We start from the raw sequence: 5,584 nt of genomic DNA, 5'->3' as shown, positions 1-5,584 counted from the left end.
GCAGATGCTGGTGGCACTGGCGGCTGCGGACAGACAGAGCTGAGAACCGGAGAGGTGAACGCCAAAGTGACCGGCCGGAGCGGAGAGGTACCAACAGGGGGTCCAGACAAGATCGAAGGCACCACTGGAGCGTGAAGCGGAGGAGGCAGAACAGACTGAACCGGAGGTGCTGAGATACCAGAATGCTGAAGCATGAGAGCCATGAATGCCCTATTCTCTGCCCTATCCTGAATAAGCTGCTGCTGAAGTGCATCCTGCCTGTCCTGCATGCTCTGAAACATCGAGAGCATCCTATCAGATAAACGAGCCTGCTCGGCTGCCAGGAGAGCCTGCTGCTGGGTGAGAGTCTGCTGCTGCTGGGTGAGAGTCTGAAGAATCGAAGCAAGGGCAGGGTCCATAGCCTGAGGATGAGGAGGGGCAGCACTAGAACTCCCAGCCTCATGATCATGTGAGCGTGGAGGCATAGGAGGCGGAGGCGGAGGATGAACCCCAAAATCATCATCATCATCATCATCATCAGCTGCTGTACCCTGAGTGTCAAACTGTCGTAGAGCTGCATCCTCGGCCTGAGAGTCAAACACAGAAGCAGAAGCTGGCACTGGAATCTCAGGAGCAGGGCGGTAAGATCCAAACACAAGGCGTGAGGCCTCAAGAGTGCTCTGAAATCGAGGAGGCTGAATCAGCTGCGCAAAGATGTGGCATAAGTAGTGAGCATAAGGTAACTGCCGACGAGCACGAATCCCATCCAGAACAGTGTCCTCGATCTCACAGATCAGGAAGTCCACAACATCAAACTCAGAGTGGGATACCAGGGCACCAAGGAGCCAAAGCTGAATATGAGTGGTAGCCTCCCTGTATCCCATCCTTGGCAGGAGTGTCCGTCTGACGAGCTCATATAAGTACTTCGCTGCTGTAGTAAAGTCTGCTAGAGAACGTCGCGACCCATCTGTGAAAGGCGGGCGGAACAGAGCCGCGACGTGAGCTGTCCCTGGAGCCACACCGCCGTGAGGGCGACGTGGAGGATCTGAAGTGCCGTAGCAGAGACTGTGAAGGCGAGTCGTCGACTCAGGGAATCCAAATAGCTGTCGGATCTGACTGGCAGTGATCGTGACATCCTCGCGCTCAAAGCGGAACCTCATCCAATGATGATCCGGGTCAATCCAAACAGAGGCGTAGAAGACGCGGACCCACTCCTCAACATATCTGCCGCTGATAGTCAGAAGGGTCAGTAGGCCAGGCAGATAGGTGAGATGCGCCTCAGACTCAGCACCGGCTGCAAGCAGAAAAGCTGGAAGATCCAAGAGGCGGTGCACGCGCAGCGCAATCTGAGCAGACAACTGAGCCCTGAAGAATGACTCCTGAATCCGTGTGCTGAAAAGAACTCCTGCTGCTGGGTCTCTCTGAGCTGGCAGCCAAGACTCCACGGGCACGTACCGGAATCGACGTACCCGGGCTGCAGTAGCACGCTGAAGATCAAACAGACGAGGATCCGAAACCAGAGGACGGACCTCAGTCTCATCACGCTCCCGGAAGCGAGGTGGAGGGACAGGTGGAGCAGAAGCGGGAGCGGGAGCAGGGGTAGCAGTGGAAGCTGGCGTAGTGCTGGTAGTGGGTATGGCGGTGGAGGTGGATGGAGCAATAGGAGTGACTGGAGCAGGCAGAGTGGGTGGCGGAGTGGAAGCGGAGGTGTGAGTGGAGGAGCGAGACCGGGAGGCGAGACGACGAGCACGAAAAGCAATCTGATCTGATGGAATATCTGGCTGATCTCCAAGTGCTGCCTGCGCAGCGGCTGCTGCAGCTGCTGCTGCTGCACGAGCCTCTCTGTCCGAACGCCGCTTCTTGCGGCCTTCCTGCTGCTCCAAAAAGACAGTCTTGCCCTTCACCTGCCTGAAGGGGCGACGAGGGTCCTCGTCATCGCCACCCCCTGATGCCGACGCATTCTTCGTGCGCGGCATCCTGAACTAATGTCTACAAATGAGATAGAGAGACTAAGCACAGAGCAAAAGTGACCGATAGATTTAGCAAAGAGTGAGATGTCTACCTGGAAAGCTCACACGAGAGGTGACGATCCAGGCAGGACGGGAGACGGCACACGGTCACACAAGGTCACTGAAATGACAGAAGAGGTGAGCACGTATTAGTCACATAGTCATAAGCATATGAAATGTGAATAAATACATACACAGAGAGATATGGCACGGGACGGGACGATCAAGAAGTCAAATAGTGACATAGGATGATTGGAATTCGAATTGAGGCACGAAACGATATGGGATTGAGTAGATACTTCACGAATAGGTTTATATAGGTCAATATGAGTGAAGTGTGTGCTTGGTTTGAATTTAGGCGAAGAAATAGGGTTTTGGGCACTCGGCTCGGAAACGATCGCGCAAAACGGGAATTTTGGTGAAATTTAAGCCTGGGATCTCAGATTGGCGTGAAATTTGGCAAGTAGGTTACTGGAAGTGTGGTGAAGGTGCCTGAAAAATTTGGGTTCAATTGGAGCAAGTTTGGCTGGTTTGGGCATTTCACCGAGCACATGGTGTGCGGGGAGTTAGGGTTTTAGGAATATGGCCATTTGAGGTAGGAATACCCTCCCGAAGGAGCCAAGGACCTGCAGGGGTATGAAATAGGGACAGGGGAACACAATCCACCAACTGGATGCATGGGATTTCACAGAAATTTGAAATAGATACAAAGGGTGGTGCTTTGGATGCCACAGAGCCATTTCAATTGAGAGCAGGGAGATAGAGGGAAGAGGATTAGGTGCTCACCGAGGGGAAGAGCTCGGGCGAGGTCGCCGGAGATGGAGGCCGCCGGAGATGGAGGCCGCCGGAGAGAAGAGGTCGACGGCGGGCGCTGGGAAATCGCCAGAGACAGAGGGCTTGCGGGCGCTGGCTGGGAAAAAGAAGGCCTCTGGCCCGGTCAGGCTGGGGGCCGTTTTTTTTAAAACGCGAGATGGGCACACCGGACAGTCTACAGTGGCTGTCCGGTGCACACCGGACAGTGCACAATAGCTGTCCGGTGAACCACCGGACAGCGCACAGGAAAATGACTTTTAGCGCGCGGCTGCCGGTGCACCGGACATTGCATAGTGCAGTGTCCGGTGCACACCGGACTGTCCGGTGAGCCCAGACAGAGGGGAGTTTGGAAAATTTTGAATTTTTCTATCTAACTCCTAACCAAACCAAATCCCAACTTATAATCACACAAAATAACACTTGTTGGGATAGGTATTGGCACCCTCATATATTTTTCAAAATATTTTGCCATAGGCTAGATAATTTTTAGAGAAAATAGGCAAATGGTGAAATTTGCATTTGTGCTTGCACTAGGGGTTTTCAAGAGTGATTTGAGTTTTGAATACTCCCCCTAAGTGCAGTACCTCATGCATATTTCAAGAACCAATAATTGCATGAAAAGTAAGAATTTAAGTGCTAAAAGCTTAAAAACTAAGACTTGTCAGGTTTGACCCGAGTTAAGCTTTTTCACTCGCTTTATTGGCGGTTATCTCAACTAGGTTAGACAAGTCCTAGATGCAATACAAGGAATTTAAATATGCAATGCAGGTGACAACACCATTTGACATTTCACATAAAATTTCTGAGATCAAGGATATTTAGTTCATTCCTCAACATGCAAAAGCGGGTCTTATCAAGTGGCTTAGTGAAAATATCCGCTAATTGATCTTCCGACCTCACTCCTTCTAAAATGATATCTCCTTTAGCAACATGATCTCTAAGGAAGTGATGACGGATATCAATGTGCTTGGTGCGAGAGTGTTGTACAGGATTATTAGCAATTTTAACAGCACTCTCATTATCACACAACAAAGGTACTTTTTCTAGAACTACGCCATAGTCTAGAAGAGTTTGCTTCATATATAAAATCTGTGTGCAACAAGCACCTGCGGCAATGTATTCCGCTTCGGCAGTTGACAAGGCAACACTATTTTGCTTTTTGGATGTCCATGAAACTAGTGATCTACCAAGCAGATGGCATCCCCCAGAAGTACTTTTCCTATCAATTTTGCAACCGGCATAATCCGAATCGGAATAGACAATTAAATCAAAAGTAGCTCCTTTGGGATACCACAGACCAACGCTTGTGGTGTGCTTGAGATACCTAAGAATTCTCTTAACAGCGCGAAGATGAGCTTTCTTAGGATTAGATTGAAATCTAGCACACATGCAGACACTAAACATAATATCGGGCCTAGATGCGGTAAGGTATAATAAACTACCAATCATAGAACGGTAGAGAGTTTGATTAACCGGGTTACCTCCCTCATCTAAGTCGAGATGTCCATTTGTAGGCATGGGGGTCTTGATTGGTTTGCACTTCTCCATGTTGAACCTTTTCAACAAGTCTTTGGTATACTTCTCTTGTGAGAGAAAGTTGCCATCTTTCATTTGCTTGACTTGAAAGCCGAGGAAGTATGTTAGCTCACCAATCATTGACATTTCGAACTCCTTCGACATCAACTCACCAAATTCCTTGCAATGACAGTCATTTGTCGAGCCAAATATTATATCATCAACATATACTTGACAAATGAAAATATCACCGTTATGTTTCTTTGTGAAGAGAGTTGTGTCGACGGTCCCGATTTTGAAGCCCTTTTCGATGAGGAAGTCGCGAAGACGCTCATACCAAGCCCTTGGAGCTTGCTTTAGCCCATATAGCGCCTTGGACAACCTGTAAGCATGGTTAGGATATCTAGGGTCTTCAAATCCAGGCGGTTGCTCAACATATACAAGTTCATTTATGAAGCCATTTAAAAATGCACTTTTTACATCCATTTGATAAAGTTTTATATCATAACATGATGCATATGCAAGTAGGATACGGATGGCTTCCAGTCGAGCAACCGGTGCAAAGGTCTCTCCAAAATCTAAGCCTTCAACTTGAGAGAATCCCTTTGCAACAAGTCTTGCCTTGTTTCTTACAATCACACCTTGATCATCTTGTTTGTTTCTGAACACCCACTTTGTTCCAATGATTCTTGCATCTTGTGGGGGTTTCTCCAGGGTCCAAACTTCGTTGCGGGTGAAGTTGTTAAGTTCTTCATGCATGGCATTCACCCAGTCCGGATCCTGTAGCGCCTCATCTATACAAGTAGGCTCAACACAAGAAACAAAAGAGTGATGTTCAATAAAATTAGCATGTTTATGTGATCGAGTAATAACCCCTTGTGAAGGACTCCCGATGATTTGGTTTTGAGGATGAGCTTGAAGTAGTGATGAGTTCCTCCTGTCAACCACTTGGGAAGAAGATCCTGGAGCATCAACATCTTCGGCTTGTACCCTTGCTTGTTCATGAGAGACAAATGTATCTTCATTTGCATGCCTCTCATCTTTTTCATCATCTTGTGGTACATTTGATGAAGAAGGCTTGTCAATGATTTGCACCTCTTCTTCATCTTCTTTTGGTTTGATAGCTCCAATATGCATGTTCTTCATTGCTTCCCTAAGTGGCTCATCACCTATATCATCAAGATTTTCAAGTGCTCCTTGGGAGCCATTAGTCTCATCAAATTCCACATCATATGTTTCTTCTACCACGCCAGTGGCATGGTTGAATA

The sequence above is a fragment of the Zea mays genome, chromosome 10 (genome assembly GCF_902167145.1).
Source record: "Zea mays cultivar B73 chromosome 10, Zm-B73-REFERENCE-NAM-5.0, whole genome shotgun sequence".
NCBI lineage: Eukaryota > Viridiplantae > Streptophyta > Magnoliopsida > Poales > Poaceae > Zea > Zea mays.
Note: the sequence above shows the minus strand (reverse complement) of the source record.